At 34.2% G+C, this 15,179-nt stretch overlaps 1 long non-coding RNA gene across 1 annotated transcript in view; it reads left to right on the plus strand.

The window, feature by feature from the left end:
• Positions 1 to 13,797, plus strand: part of LOC149747713 (uncharacterized) — a 43,961-nt gene extending 30,164 nt beyond the window's left edge. Inside the window, exon 2 of the long non-coding RNA XR_016395386.1 lies at positions 39 to 13,797. This is a non-coding gene — a long non-coding RNA (uncharacterized LOC149747713). The remainder of the gene's footprint in view (positions 1 to 38) is intronic.
• The last annotated feature ends 1,382 nt before the right edge of the window (positions 13,798 to 15,179 follow it).

Genomic DNA, 15,179 nt, shown 5'->3' on the forward strand with positions numbered 1-15,179 from the left:
CTGTCTCTAATTCTAACTGTAGTTATTTTTTTTTTCAGAACTTAGGGTCACTTGCTTAACCCAAATGAAAGGCAGAAGCTATACTTCAAGTGCAACCACAAGACAATGATCCTGTTCATAACATTAACTCCTCTTCCAGCACCTCCAGGGGCTGCTGACTGGAGCTGTTTGAATCTTTTGCTGGTTCAGTTGTGATAAACTCTGAGGGGGTTTATCATACACTACTTTTTTTTTTGGTTATTGTTCTTGAACTCCACAAAAATCAGAAGCCATTAGGACACTTTCAAGTTTATGATTCTTGAAGTGAGTTGAAGGCAAGGAAATGTTGCAAATGACTTTAAGCTTGAACAATGTAGGCCTTTACTCTCATGATCTTTTACTCTTTCCAACATTGTTCCTCGCATTATTTGCCCTAACTCACTTATCGATCTTATACATTTTGCATCTCCTTTCAGATACTACTCTATTAAAATACATCTTCAGTCTATTCTTTCAATACTTAAGCCATGTCCAAAATTTGATATATCCCATATTTTAGAGATCAGGTGAAGCCTCAACTGAAGCAAAGACCATTCAGTTTTAACTTTTACAGCATTATTTCTAAAACCACTGTATTATAAAGCTGTTTACTTTTCAAATTCTTAGATCCATGGGAAATTTTATTTTTGCTTATATACATTGTAGGATTTACTGCTTCGTTTAAGAAAAGTTAACTTACTAATCAGGAAAATGAATCAAAAGCCTTTAAGTATTTTGTATAACACTAGTAAGAACAGGCTAAGGATTTTTTAAAAGGGCTGGCTAAGCTTGGTCCCAGAAAACTTGTGAGCACATTACAATTGCATGTTAAATTGTAATCTCTCAGTAAACTGATTCTGTCATTTTAAATTGTGTGAATCTGTGCCTTCCTAATGATTTTATTTTTCTTTGTGATAGAATGCCTCCTTTTCCCTTTCTGTCACATATACATGTGCAGACACACACACAAAGGTTTTCAAATTCTTGTGCTGGATTTGAAAAGCTCTGAAAGCCAACCAAACTAGTTTCACTCCCTTTGAAATAAAATAAGCAACCTGTCATCTACTGAGTTTAAAGCACTATTCCAAAAATATGTTCAATAAAATTTATATGTTTTAAAGTTTAACTTTGGATTTTTTTCTTTTTGTTTTGTTGCTTTTTAAAAATGGAGACATTCATATTTCATGACTATTTTTTTGGAAGAATTTTCAGAAACATTTTAAAGAAGAAACTTTAAATTTAATTCAAAATTAATTTATTTATACATTCACATTTATAGACAAGTTTTAAGATTCCTGAGAAGCCCCAGTTTCCCAAACAATACTAACGCATTTATTTTCACCACAAAATGAAATCGATCCAAAAAAATGACTTTTATGATTCTATAAAACCAATGCTTATCATCTTACCAACAATGACCAAAACTATATTTGCCTCTGAGAGGTGGGATAGGGAGGGTGGGAGGGAGGTGCAAGAGGGAGAAGATATAGGGATATATGTATATGTATAGCTGATTCACTTTGTTATACAGCAGAAACTAACACACCATTGTAAAGCAATCATACTCCAATAAAGATGTTAAAAATAATAAAAGCTAAAGTGATATACACAGTGTTTCACTGCTCCAACTTCAGGTAGTGGGTAAATAAGAACGACAGTAAAATACAGTGTGTGACAGGATGAAGTCAGGTAACAGGAATCCAGTAGATCTTACTGAAGTCACCATTCATCCTGCTTATACAGGTAACAAAGCTTGGCTGACATGCAGGTGATAGATGGCTGGCTCTATCCACTCACTGAGTGGAACATGTAGATGAATAATCGTGATTCAGATCTGTGCCTTAGTTATTCAACAAGTTACTCTGTATAGTGATTTTGGGGGGTATCTTGTGGGTATCACAAGAATAAACACAAAAGTAAAATCTGCCAATATTAAATATGTAAATTCTAATTTTTTCTTATCTGGACTATTGTCTCCTGTAAATAAGAAAATTTAAAAACTGTCAGTGTTGGCTAAGAGAGTTTCATATATACTGTATCCATACTTTTTGTGCTCTTATTGTTGTTTTAAGATTTTATGATTTTTCTTGTTTCTGTTAACTCAGGCCAATTAAAGCAATTCCTTTTGTGGGCATTTGGGTCATTGTTTTCAAGTTTATTGATTCAATCGCATTCTATAAATATTTGTGAAAAATCACTTCTTGTCATACTCCATGCCAGATGCTGGCAAAATAAAGATAAATGAGGCACAATTACTATGGTGAAGGAAGTCACTAGATACCATAGTAGATGATGGAGTTCTACAACTTGAGTATGGAAGAGGGCTGCAGTCTGTAGTACCTTATTACCCACAGAATTATGAAGACAGAACACATCAGTGTGGAGATTTTGGTGTGTATATTAGATGTCACCTCCAGAAAGAATTGCAGTCTTTTTTTCCAGTTTGCCTGGTGCTATTAAGAAAGTACAGATCCACTGAATTCTGAATACTAATCTTGTGACAAGTACTTTCAAATGTATGACAACTATAGGTTTCATGTTGTGGACAGCTTGGCTACAAAACACTAAATAAATGGAGAGCCTAAGTATAGTGACACTAGGTGGGAACACTTAGGCTTTCCTGAGAGTAGAGTAATGAGTATCCACACAGATCTGCATTGCTATCAAGGAGCAAGGCTAACAGTTTCATTGATGTCACTCCCCACTCCTTGATTGCAAGTCTGTTAAATAAAACAATGTAGGCTGTCTTGGACACATCATGTGCTATGTAAGATATTAAGTTTCAATTCCTTGTCCCATAAAGTTGACAGGTTCTTATATTATACCATAAAAAATCCTCTGTCTCTAGCAGAAACCAATCGACATATAGGAAAGAGAAGATACTTAATATTATAAAAAGAATGTAAAGTTAAAGGCAATGTAGTAAAGAATTATTGGCAAACAGTTGCTATTTGTGTTGATCTTTCCTTTCTTTCCAAGTTTTGATTTTAGATTTTAAGGATTTTTAGGTTAGCAACATCATATCTAGGTTTTCTCATATTTTTGTATATCAGCAAGATTTCACACTTCTTGATATGTTATGATTTTAGACGTTTGTGCTTTAAGAGTCCCCCCAAAATGTATCTTGGGTATTGAAATTCACAGAACAGGGACCATGTCTTATTTTTTTTTGTATCCCTCACAGATTGCTTTGTAAATAACTATTTATTTACTAAGATATAGGGTTTACTAAATAATATCTGAATGACAAGTCAAAAATAAGTAGTTTTTTTTTCTAATTTGTCCAGGCACTTAGGAAAAATTCTCGCTAACAATTTATAGCATAACACCAAATGTAACACGTAGGGAACATAATGCATATTTAAATGCTATGTAAGCGGGATTAGACATGAATTATCTGTGGAAAGATCATGTTTTCCTTAATTTACAATCCCTAGGTACATATTATTTATTATATGTGAAACAGTGTTCTAACACACTGTTTTTCCAAATAGTCTGAGACTTGGTAGGTAAATTAAATTTCACTGGTGCTACTTTCCTAGTGATGGCTCACACTCCTGTTTCTTGAATTCAATGCTGCCCACAACCTGGGGTTATGCTTTTGTTATTTGATAAAGCAATGACCATGTTATTGAGGAATAAACATCTAAGTCCCTAAAATAAGCTCATATTTTTCTCCACTTACCCCAAACATAACTACCGTGTAATATAATAGATGCTGAAGAACTGAACATTTCCCACTGACCCTTGCTAAACACTAGACCCAACTATTCCTCACTACCCCTCTTTTTTAAAATTAATTTTTTATACTGGAGTATAGTTGATTTACAATGTTGCATTAGTCTCAGGTGTATACCTATTCAGTTATACAAATACATATATCCATTCTTTTTCAGATTCTTTTCCCATATAGGTTATTACAGAATATTGAGTAGAGTTCCCTGTGCTATACAGGAGGTCCTTGTTGGTTATCTATTTTATATATAGTAGTGTGTATATGTTAATCCCAAACTCCTAATTTATCCCTACCCCACCACGTTTCTCCTTTGGTAAGCATAAGTTTTCAAAGCCTGTGAGTCTGTTTCTGTTTTGTAAATAAGTTAATTTGTATCATTTTTTAAGATTCCACATATAAGTGATATCATATGATATTTGTCTTTATCTGACTGACTTCACTTAATATGATAATCTCTAGGTCCATCCATGTTGCTGCAAATGGCATAATTTTGTTCTGTTCTATGGCTAATATTCCATTGTATATATATACCACATCTTTATCCATTCCTCTGTCAGTGGACATTTAAGTTGCTTCCATGTCTTGACTATTGTAAATAGTGCTGCAGTGAACACTGGGGTGCATGTATCTTTTCGAATTATGGTTTTCTCCAGATATATGCCCAGGAGTGGGATTGCTGGCTCACATGTTAGTTCTATTTTTAGTCTTTTAAGGAACTTCCATACTGTTCTCCATAGTGGTTGTACCAATTTACATTCCCACCAACAGTATAGGAGGATTCCCTTTTCTCCACACCCTCTCCAGCATTTATTTTTTGTGTGTAGAACTTTTGATGATGGCCATTCTGACCGGTGTGAGGTGATACCTCATTGTAGTTTTCATTTGACCACTCCTCTTGTTATACCCAAGTTGACTCACCAACAGAGGCTAAGCCTGGCTTCAGACATAATGTCTTTATATATGATCCTGTATTTGTCATAACCACATACAAATACTCAGAACAAACAAATCTGACTGATCATCTTCAATCTAAGGTATATAGATTTGGCTGAGAATCAGAGCATGGCCAAGGAAGACAGAAGGAGAAACCAGAAAGTAGTTAGCTGAAATACAGGGCAAAGCTGATGAAATTGGAAACTTGAATTTATGTGGTTTTCAAGGTCACATATAATCTTTATCAAAATTGTCTATATTGGTTGCTGAGAAGTTATTAACAAAGATTGAAATCAGATATATATATATATTAATCTATATGTATCCCCTTTTCTATAAGTTATTTACATGTTAAAATGACCAAAAATTTTTGTTATATAAAGGAATGATCAAGGTTGAATCTGGAAACAATTTTAACTTTTATCTTTTGCACCCTCCTATATAGTAATATACACATATGTATATCTTTATTTTACCATGTATATGTTTATATACATATATGTACATATATAAAATATATCCATATGTGTGTCTATATACACACACATATATGCAAAGATGCACATTTTCTAGAAATATATCCCAAAATTTCTATCCCTGTGCTTCTCCTAAGTGTATAGTACCCCAAGTTAGTTTTCTTTGACTCTTAGAAGCATGTAATCTGTTGGAAGAGAAGATATTGCATTAATAAGTAATTTTTATCTTTAAATGTATAACTTCCTATGGATACTTACATTTGTATACTCAAAAATAGTTCAAGTCAACAAAACCCAGTAGCAAAAACTACAGTTGATGGCCAGATCTTGTTCCGTAATACCATTCTCCAAAATGCAACCAGTACTCTTTGGAGAAATGGCTGTTTCTAGGACTGGGACAGAAAATGTGTATGATGATTGTAGAGTATTTTGTAGTGCCAGAGAGTAAGGAAGTGACACACACACACACACACACACACACACACACACACACACACACAATGATGAAGAAATACAAAAGTGATACAGGGGCCAGCCAAAAGACCTGGCACAATTTGAGAAACAAAATAGAATACTTTTAGATTATAAGGTATAAAATATCCATGCATTCATGTTGATATAAAGAAATGGTTGAATAAATGAGGAATAATAGACAAATTTCCTGCACAGAAGAATTTAAAACCATTTATGTAGATATGCTACCCTTCAGAAGGTACAGATTAACTCCCCACAGCTTAAGTGTGAGCTGTGCATAGTGACTGTTTTCAGGAGTACAGTATGGAAAGGGAAGAAAGTTACTTGACAGTGGAGAAACCTAATAAACACTACCTCAAGTTACATGAACAAGGTTAGCATCAAAAATGGTGTCATATTGACAGTATATACTCATGAAGCAATGTGCTAAGGATGGCATTTTACTTCTGAGATCTTCCTCCAAAAAATACACAACCCCAGTCTAATCATGGGACAAAAGTCAGACAAATCCCAATTGAGAGACATTCTACAAAATGGTGAACAGTAATCAAAACTGTTAAGATCATCAAAACCAAGGAATGTCTGAGAAACTGTCATAGACAAGAGGACTCTAAAGAAACAACACTATTAGATGCAAGATGGTATCCTGGATGAAATCCTGAAACTGAAATGGGGCATTAAGAAAAAAATGAGGAAATCATAATAAAGCATGAACTTCAGTTAATAAAATATATCAATATTAATTGTGACAAATGTATCATACTAATATAAGATTTTAATAATATGGGGGACTGGGCATGGGGTATATGGGAACTCTTTATCTTCACAATAATTCTGTAAATCTAAAATTGTTCTAAGTTTATTAACACAAATAACTCAATTTACCAGAAAAATTATATTTATATCAGTCCTTAAAGCATATTTTTGTGTATATGTATTAGTTCATAATGTTATTTGCTTTCACCCACTATTCCATATCCCTTGGGGTATAGTATGCTTTTCTTCTGCACAGATTAGGGATTTGCCTTTGACTTGGTTTGTTCAATGATCTGTGAGTGGTGTTGGTTCTTGTGTGGTTTGGCTTGAACTCTTTTACTCCTGGGTCGACCATGAAAGTAATATCCCTGGGTAGTGCTTGCCCACGGAGAATGCGAACACATGTGGAATATATCTGAACCCTACTCAAATCCCAGAGCCAAGTTGAGCTCACTGAAATATGATGCAGTGTCACCCAGTTGTTAAACAGACCATGAGTAGAAGAATAAATGCTTGCTAGATAGGCCACTGAATTTTCTGGTGGCCTGTTAGTTTATTGCAACAATAACAGAATAATTTAGTGTGTAACACAAATCTTCATGGAGATGACCGTTGCTCTTTGCTGTAATGTATGTGCATCCCTATTAATTGTGTGTGTGTGTGTTCAGTATGAGCACAAGTCAAATTTCTAAAAAACTTGTTCTACTGGGAAAATGCCAGCTAAGTGTATAATACTATTATAACTAGTATTCAATAAATCAGTAAAACCATATGTAACTGACATACTTTGATTATAGTCTTTTATTTAGGAAATAATTTTAGTTCATCATAGTTACGTGGTTTTTTTATTCAAGATTTTGTGAAGCAGACCCAGTCCAATTTCACAGTCATGCCATTTGTAAAATGGTGTAATCCAGTGAATTATGAATGTTGGAATGGACTCATATATTAGGGGCTCTCTCTCTCTGTGAATATTGAAATGTATTTTGCTGATATAAGTGATAATTGTTTAAAAAGAAATTTAACAGCATCAGCAGTAAATGAAGTACTATTTGAATATATGTATATGTCTTGATTTTTTAAATACATGGTGCATACTCACGATATGTTTTTGTGCATATATAACGTCATGCATTTAACACACAGAGATATATAAAATCTCATGTACGCCTCCCTCCAAATATGTATAAATGAGTAAATACCTAGGCAGTGAGCTAGATGGCGATATAGCATATAAAAATGTAATTTTACTTTAGAATCCATGGATTATGACCCCATAGGTCTAGGTCTTGAGAAACTCTAGCAACAATAGTCTGTATGAAATGCATTAAGTATTATTTTTCTCTTATTGAATAGAATTTAATTGTAAATATATGGAATATAATCTTCCTGAGTCACATAAAAATGGCACTGATAGTAAAGGAAAAAGTTTTAGCAAAGAGTATTTCTGTTATGCTCCTTATATGTTGAAACATTTTTCATAAGAGTTTATATAGTTAAATACTGAACTATCAAAATGTGTTATTTTTGGCAATGTGCTTTGCTGATGAGATAAGCATATGTTTATTGTTTTAATTTATATATTTCACTTTTTATTTTTACAAGCTTCTTTCTTTGAATAATGAAAAATATTGGGGGCATAATATTTAACTTAATATATGATATTACGTTGAATGGCAAGTAAAGTGTTTAAAAGTTTTTCTTACTGTGGTTATTATATTAGCCATAATTTCAGGTTTCAGGGCCAAAAGAAGGATATCCTAAAAAGCACAGAATGTTTCATAGCTTTCCATCCTTCTTAACCTTCTACATTGTCCTCCTGGTAACACATCACCTGTCAGGAGATCATTAGGCAAATGCAGATAGTTGGCAATTTTGATTAAACGTGAAAAAAACTATTTTGTAAAGAAATAAAAACATGTATCATAGTGGACTAAGTGTCCCTAATAACTGTGAGTAGGTTGACACATATAGTAACTAGAAAATGACTCTAAAATAAGACATTCTGTACACACACAGACACACACCCATAATTCCATTGATTTTTAAGTTACATGTAGCATCCTGAAGGAAAACTAACAAGAATAGTAAGTCAATACTTTTACAAAGGTCTGAAAATTTAAGGGACAAACTTAACAGTAATATCCAACATCAAATGTATGTGTGCAAAGCATTTCCTGAACAGAAAGGAAAGAAAAGGCATGGTGAGAATAGGTTGAGGATGGAATAATAATATTTGTGGACAGGGAAATTATTTGTCCAGTACTGTGTTAGTTTTCTTAATATTGACTATAATTGTATCAAAACTCCTTTCATATTTATTTTCTAGCCATCTTTCAAATATGCCACTGAGAATTATTCTATTCCCAAAGTGATTTTCAATGTGTTTATTGAGATGTCAAATACCATAAAATTTGTGGCCCTTGTTTTCTAACAGTCACCATCGTGGAGGGTAAAAGTAGTTGGCTCTGTACTTTCATGATGCTGGATGTCAGCAGTGGAGGATTCCATGCTTTATAGTAGGAGATATGAACCTCCCTCCCCATTTTTTAAAAAATATTTATTTATTTATTTTTGGCTGCGTTGGGTCTTCATTGCTGCACGCAGGCTTTCTCTACTTGCGGCAAGAGGGGGCTACTGTTCGTTGCAGTGCACGGGCTTCTCATTGCGGTGGCTTCTCTTGTTGTGGAGCACAGGCTGTAGGTGCACAGGCTTCAGTAGTTGTGGCACGTGGGCTCAGTAGTTGTGGCTCGCGGGCTCTAGGGCGCAGGCGCTCAGCAGTTGTGGTGCACGGGCTTAGTTGCTCCGTGGCATGTGGGATCTTCCTGGACCAGGGCTTGAACCCGTGTCCCCTGCATTGGCAGGCGGATTCTTAACCACTGCGCCACCAGGGAAGCCCTCCCTCCCCATTGTTTTTACCCACTCTGTTATCTTATCACTCTTAGTCTTCAGTTGGCTCTATACTTAGGGCCACACGGAGACAATTCAGGTATCCCTTTTAAGTTGCACCCTATTAACAGAGCCTACTGAATTGAGAAGTAGGAGTGTAAGGCCAATTAATAATCAAATGCTTTTGCTTTTTGTTTTTGTTCATGTTTGATGTTTTTCTCTGTTGAGAATCTCAGGAGAAGGAGTGTTGTCTTATCTGGTAACAATCCAGTATTCAGTAGTCTTAGGATCATCATATCTTATATTACATTTTGCCTAAAATGTATAATTGTGGGCTCTAAAAATAAATCTAAGATTAAAATATGATTGAAGTAAAAAATATATATATAAACAACATTTTTGAATGCTGTCAGAGACAATTTTCTTAAATAATTTTCTCTAAAAGAGAATAATAATGGTGGTTGAAAATGTTGTTTCATGATCCAGGCAACGCAGGAAAGCAAAATTTTAGAATTGCTTAGAAAATAACACATTGATTAGAATTAAAAATTTTATTTTCTGCTTTTTAAAAAAATTTTGGGTTTTAGTGTCTTCACTCCTTTATGTCTTGCTTACTTTTGACTTTTTCTTTTTACCTGGATTCAGTTGTCATCTCCTAGATGAACCAATCTTGCTTACCTAAACAAGTTATACTTAATTAATTGTAATATTTGTACTAGTGTTATAAGCTGAACTGTGTTCCTCCAAATTCATATGTTCGAGTCCTAACCTCCAGTACCTCAGGAAATGACTATATATGGAGGTAGGGTCTTTAAAGAGGTAGTTAAGTTAAAAATGAGGCTGGTTTGGTGGGCCCTAATCTATTCTGACTTGTGTCTTTATAAAAAGAGGAGATTATAACATACAGAGAGACACCAGGGGCACATGTGCACAAAGGGAAGACCAGGTGAAGACACAGAGAGAAGGTGGCTATTTGCAAGCCAAGGAAAGAGATCTCAGAAGAAATAAGACCTGACCATATATTGATCATGGCTTCTAGCCTCCAGGATAGTGAAAAAATAAATTAGTCTTCTTTAAGCCACCTAGTCGGTGGTATGTTGTTATGGCAGCCCTTGCAAACTAATACAAATAGTAAGCATTAACCTTAACATTTTGGAATGTTGACTAATACTTTATGCATTTTACGAGTCAATGCTCATGTGAAAAGTAGTTTTTCAATCACATAGCACATTTCTCTTCTTAGGAAATAGTAAGATGGGCTGTTTTGCCCAAGAATCATGGTAGTTCAATATTACTGGCATGGTGCACATTTGATCATGCTCTTGAGTTTCCTCCAGTTAAATATTATGAAAATGTAGATGTCCAACATGACTAATGATATCACTAGTTTATTCCTTTTGTATGTCCTGAATTTACATTTTACAATTTGATTGTATTAATCAGTAAATATATATATATATATATACATTTAAAAAATTCTCTCTCTATATATAGATATAGATAGAGTTTTAATACTTTCAAAGCAAACGAAAACCCTGCCGCCCTCCACATAAAAGAGTTTGTTTCCTTATTGAACAATTTGTTTTCTGCTTTGTTTACTAAGTTCCTAAAATATCACAATAATATAAGGCAGGTCATAGAGGAATTAATTTCTAATATAGCAAAATTAACTTTAGTGTTAAATAAAACCCACCAATATTCATTCATTTATTCAAAAAAATACTCAGCACCTCTTAGGTACTAAGCACTGTGTTTTACATTGCAGATACAATTTTGAACCAGACAGAAATGGCCCCTAATCCCCTAGAGTACAAACCATATTGACTGAATAGAGTGTGATTTTCTTTTCCCGACACTGATAAGTAAAAAAGTTTTGAAACAGTGCCATTTATTAATAGTCTTTTATACCTAATGATTATCTAATTTATACGTGTACCTCAGAAAATCAAACATTAATAATTTAACCTGTTATTATGATTTAATAGAAGAGATTGCAAAATTTGGAACGAAGACATTCCTTAGTTTACAACCTAGCTTTGCTGTGTCATAGTTTTATTATTTTGGGCAAATTACTTAAACTATTCAAACCTGTTTGCTTATGTGTAAGCCCTCATTATTAATATTTACTTTGAAGCTTGACTTAAAGTCAGAGATCATAAGAAGTACATGGTGGGCCTATAATAATTATTACCTTTATTTTTATATTAAAATTAATAGTATTAGGTTTAATCAGATAAAATTATGTCAGAACACATATGTCAGAATTACTTTCAAAGCAATCTTGGGTTCCAGATCAAGCTACTTGTTTTTTGATGGTCAGGCTTTTAACCATTGTGCATTTTACTTAGCAAATATATAAATTTTTTAAGAGACAAACAAAAAAACCTTTTATTATATTCACCAGAATTAAACACAGTATCCGATATGGCAATATGGTTCCAGTTTTTCATTTCCAAGTGTCATTCTAACAAGATTCAAATATAATATTTGTTAGTGAGGTTCTATATAAATTCACTAATGAGAACAGTTGTGTTGTTTTAGCTTAATTTTTTTTCTGCCTCACATTGTGCCTGAGAATTCTTTTTTATTCTTATGGTGTGTGTGTGTGTGTGTGTGTGTGTGTGTGTGTGTGTGTTCATGCATGCATGCATGTGTTTGTGTGTGTTTAGTGTCCTGTTCTGATTCTATTACCCTAGGGCTTGATTTTCTTTTGTGAGTTTTGAGATTCCGTAGAAAGAAGACTGCTTTCAACATGTAAATGCTTCTGCCACTTTACATTTAGTGAAGCAGGTCGTTTTAGCTTCCTTCCTGCAGTAAGATTCATTATTTTAGTGAGTTTTGACATAGGCTCTGATTGGTTAAAAAATCCATGTTCATCATTTGCAGTTTTACTTTTGTTTTGGTATTAGGAAGAATATAGAACATATTCAGCAGTAAAACCCTAGTCAAGTGATTTAATCTGTAAGAAAAATAAGCCTTACCTTGAAATGCTTTTAAATATGTTTTTTGTTTATTTAGGGGTTGGAGGAGGGAAAGGTCACTGTTAATAGAGAGCTTTAACCAATTCTGACAAATCTGTAAACTAAAATGATGGTTCATCATAAGATTATGAAAACTCCTAAAAAGGACACAATGAAATATTTAAACTTTCTACTTTAGGATAAATGGTATTAAATCATGACCCTCATAGTCATCCTACATAAAGTTATGCTGCGATCACTGATCTTTCCTCAATCTCCTCTGGAAAGTGGTATCAACAACATTGACACATTAAAAAAGGAAAGATAAACCCACTAGCATTTGATGAGTTAATGTGATAATAATTGGCATTATGCTATTCATTTAGAAGTATTTAGAAAAAGAGTAAAAACCTGCAGAAACCTATCACCTTTATATGAGGCTCCCAAGCTGTCTCTAAGCAGACTGGCTGTGCCTCAGTGGTCACATGAAGCCCCCTTTGTCATATGACTTTAGGGGCATGAACATATAACTACCCTCTTGAAAACTGTATCTGAATTTAAGTTTTAAATGATACTAATTAAAATGGTACTAATTAAACGTAAATGGTACAATTACTCTCACAAGAATAGGTACAAAATATTTTTGAAGTAATCTGCACTTCTCAAATTTAGGACTATGTTTCTAGTTATTTTTGTATATTTTCTTGAACATTCTTGTTTTTCTTATCTTCCAAATGATGCGCCACTGGTTCTTTTTTTTTTTTATCTTTATTTTTGGCTGCGTTGGGTCTTTGTTGTTGCGCGTGGGCTTTCTCTAGTTGCAGCGAGCGGAGGCTACTCTTTGTTGTGGTCCGCAGGCTTCTCATTGCGGTGGCTTCTCTTGTTGCAGACCATGGGCTCTAGGCATGCGGGCTTCAGTAATTGTGGCATGGGGGCTCAGTAGTTGTGGCACATGGGCTTAGTTGCTCCGTGGCATGGGAGATCTTCCCGGACCAGAGCTCAACCCCATGTCACCTGCATTGGCAGGCGGATTCTTAACCACTGTGCCACCAGGGAAGTCCCATTCCACTGGTTCTTGTTTTGGATTTTCATATTACCATTACTCGTTTTAGTGACTCTAATTCTTATTGAAAAAATTAAAAAGCTACATACCCATTCCTAACAAAAACAATTGGACTTCCCAAAAAACATAAATGGACTCCATAGATCAAGAATCCCAACTTTGACAACCTTTAATAAACTTAGAAAATGATAACCCATTTGTCTTAATATATTTATTCTAATATTTTCTACAATATACATTTTTGAGGCTGCTAAATACTCTGTGTGTGTGTGTGTGTGTGTGTGTGTATACACACACACACATATATATTTCTGAGATTAAATTTGACCAGCTCCTAAATCTGAGACTTGGAAGATTTGGATATACTTTTCTCTCTCTCTTTTTTTTTTTTTTTTGCGGTATGCGGGCCTCTCACTGTTGTGGCCTCTCCCATTGCAGAGCACAGGCTCTGGACGTACAGGCTCAGCGGCCATGGCTCACGGGCCCAGCCGCTCCACGGCATGTGGGATCCTCCCGGACCAGGGCACAAACCCGTGTCCCCTGCATCGGCAGGCAGACTCTCAACCACTGCGCCACCAGGGAAGCCCCTACTTTTCTCTTTATGTTAGAAGATGAAAGTCCCTTTGCATGCCGTGGAAAAATACACAATTCCCAGGCTTTTAAAATACTATATCCCATATAGTAGTATTTATTGATTTATTACAATATAACACAATTTCCACTTCATTGAGTGGACATTTATTACTATCTAGCCTTCAAGTTAATTTCAGTGATATTATTAGGTCAGTTTTAACTTTTTGCACAAAATGTGAGCCCATATCCATTATTGGATGTCATTAACGTATCTAAAGGTGTAATCTGGCCATTGAATGTGAAAATAGGTATGCTTTTCATCGCCTGTCAGTGCTATTAAACTACAGTATTTTTCACTTCCATAGTAATTTAACTGTATTTTTTTACTTGATGTTTCTACTATGATTTTTTTTAATTGAGCTTCATACTATGTCTGCCATCAAATTTCATCCAAAAACCTATCTCTGCCAGACTCAAATGGATACAACTATTTTCCTAGAAAAAATGTGAGCCTGGAATATGTCCACTTTGCTTCCGTTTGAACTAATCTAAGCTTTTATGATTTTAAAGTTCTCCATGGATATTCTTGGGCATGTCAGAGATCTTTTACCTTTGTTCATCAGTATATGTTGCTGTGAGTTGGTTCTGGTTTGTTAAGCACTTTAAAGAAATGGAAAACTTTAAATTCTACAGGGTTAAGAAAGGGAATCTTATAGAAGAAAATATGCTTTACTGTTATCCATGAATTTAATCTTTATCTTTTAAATATTTATTATTTATACTAAGTGAATTTAACAATATATGTGATCAATAATGAACTTTTAAATATAGAAAGATGTGTGGAGAACATGAACTGAACATTTTATGGCTATTTGACCAATGTGAAACTATCCCTGGCTAAAGAAATTTCATTTTCTGGCTCCTAAATCTTGAAATAAAGAATGTTTAACATAAAAACATCTTTATAATTGGCTCTAATATGGGCAGAAGGAGACCGAACACACAATTAATACATAATCTCAATTTAGGAATGATTTCAGAAATTTCTGGAAAAACAAGTGATTTCACAAGAAAAATAATAGTTGTAGAGCATCTTGGTCTGATTTCTCTGAGCTTTATTTGCAAAGGAAAGAAGTTATGAACGACTGTTGAAAGAAGGTAAAGTCCTATCTGATCCAAAAAGACTAAGCTTCCTGAAACACTATTTTTTATAATACAGTCAGGCCACCATTCAGTATGGTGTTAAAATAACAATCTGAACTCTTTTATTTAACTGAATATTCGCAAATAATAGATTTTCC

This window comes from Delphinapterus leucas, chromosome 13 (assembly GCF_059928025.1).
Source record: "Delphinapterus leucas isolate spDelLeu-1000000601 "Yukka" chromosome 13, BTC_Dleu_Yukka2, whole genome shotgun sequence".
Taxonomy (NCBI): Eukaryota; Metazoa; Chordata; class Mammalia; order Artiodactyla; family Monodontidae; genus Delphinapterus; species Delphinapterus leucas.